Source organism: Thalia democratica, unplaced genomic scaffold (genome assembly GCF_965202585.1).
Source record: "Thalia democratica unplaced genomic scaffold, ktThaDemo2.hap1.1 HAP1_SCAFFOLD_131, whole genome shotgun sequence".
NCBI classification, from domain to species: Eukaryota; Metazoa; Chordata; class Thaliacea; order Salpida; family Salpidae; genus Thalia; species Thalia democratica.
In genome coordinates, this window is record NW_028139283.1 from 86180 (window position 1) to 88701 (window position 2522).

Sequence of the window (2522 nt, forward strand, 5' to 3'; positions counted from 1 at the left end):
TATAAAATAATACATGCTAGGAATATTCATTTAAAATAATACATGCTGAGATATTTATTTAAAAAATTCATAGTAAGATATTTGTTTAAAATAAGTCATGCTGAGAATATATTTATTTAAAATAATAAATGTGAAAATATTTTTTTTAAATATTACATGCTGAGATATTTATTTAAAATATTACATGCAGAGATATTTATTTAAATAGGTGATGCTGAGATATTTATTTGAAACAATACATGCTAAGATATTTATTTAAAATAATACATGCTGAGATATTTATTTAAAATAATACATGCTGAGATATTTATTTAAAATAATACGTGCTGAGATATTTATTTAAATAATACATGCTGAGATATTTAAATAATACTTGCTGAGATATATATTTAAAATAATACTTGCTGAGATATATATTTAAAATAATACATGCAAAGATATTTATTTAAAATAATACATGCAAAGACATTTATTTAAAATAATACATGCAAAGACATTTATTTAAAATAATACATGCTAAGATATTTATTTAAAATAATACATGCTGAGATATTTACTTAAAATATTACATGCTGAGATATTTAATTAAAATATTACATGCTGAGATATTTATTTAAAATATTACAAGCTGAGATATTTATTTATAATAATACATGCAAAGATATTTATTTAAATAATACATGCTGAGATATTTATTTACAATATTAGACTGTGAGAAAATATTTATTCAATAAAATAAATTCTGAGAAGATAACTTATCAAGGCTATAGGGGGGTGAGCCATGTTTTTACAAGTTGATCTTATTTTATAGAGTTTTGTCTAGGTTTTAAGATGCTTTTCATCATTTAAAAAAAACTTGGTTATTTATTGAAATATGACCAGTCAAAGTCAAGCCGCATAATAGGTTCCCAATGGAAAGGAAAACTAAAACAGTGAAAAAATAGACTATTTTGTTTAATAATTATCTCCTCCTACACTTTTCAAACAATCTTCTTCAAAATTTCAGTCTAATTTTTATATAATAACAAAAAAAAATATTTTTGAAGTTTAAAAATTTTCAGTAAAAAAATTCTGTTATTTTTATTAAATTTTTGTTCAAAGATTTTTATTTTTACAAATTATTAAAACATATATGTTTTTTTTTACTTTAATGTAAGGAACATTTCCTTAAATTTTGAAGAAGATTGCTTGAAAAATGAAGGAGTAGATTGATTTTTAGTGAATTTTGAAATTTCTGAGAAAATTGACCCCTAAAATGCAGTCTATAACTTTATACATAAAATAAAATATCTCAAAAGTTTAATGATATTTTTGAATCCCTTAAAAACTGGTTTGTAGTGTGTATTTCAAGCTTTGATATAAAAGTGTAAGTAAATTTTTGTAAAAAAAGTATTTAACCCCCCCTCCCTATGGCCTTAAAATATTAGATTCTGAGAATAAATTTATTAAAAGTTTAACATTCTGAGATATTTATTAAATTTCTATAGCTGAGATATTTATATATAATAATACATGCCAAGATTATATGTAAAATAATACATGCTGAGATATTTATTTAAAATAAAACATGCAGAGATATTTATTTATTAAGACATGCAAAGATATTTATCTAAAATACTACATGCTGAGATATTTATTTAAAATATTACATGCTGAGTTAACATAAGATACCTTCTACCAAAATGTGAACCAACACTACTAACTCACCACCAACTTCAACTGTATTTATTTCATAACTTACAAACTCTGAAAAGAAAAATATTGTTTTATATCGAGATAGTTAAGTAAAACAAAGTATTTAATAGTAAAGCATTACTTTAAATATCCAAAATTTATTATCTATTAACATGTGTTGACTGTATGGTTTTCAATTCAAACATTCAACTCTTGAAAGTTTAGAGTGTGGCCTGATGACAAAGGAAAGAATTTTTAGTGCTGCCATCAGGCCACTTTTTTATTTTTTTTTTACTAAACTGAACTTTTCAAAAGGTTAAGTAAAATTGAAAGTATAATTTACAAATCTTTTGTTTAACAAAACATGTTTTATTTTTCTTATTGCTAACTGTTTGGTTTAGTTCATTATAAACAGTTTTTGATGCTGCCATCAGGACACACTCATATCCAATTTATTTGTTAATTAAGTTGCTAATTAAATAATAATAGTGCTATGAATTATTAAAAAAAATTTAATAAATAAAGTATACAAAGTTTTTTACAAATCTAGATTTAAACATTATAAACAGTTTGAAAGCAAGGTTTTATTAGGATATATCAACTTTTTGAAACCTTGATACCTTAAAAAAAAAGTCTATGAATTATAAAGTGCTAGTTTTAAATCAGAAGATTTAAAAACAAAATTTTAAGTTTAAAAACTTGTTTTAATTTTTTTTTAGTCTTGTTCCAAGATCACAGATGAAAAATCAATAATAAAAACATTTTACATTTTCTTAGTATACTATGTTTGACATTTTGAATCAAAACTTAGTATGACTAATTATTAGGATTTCAAGCAAATCACACCA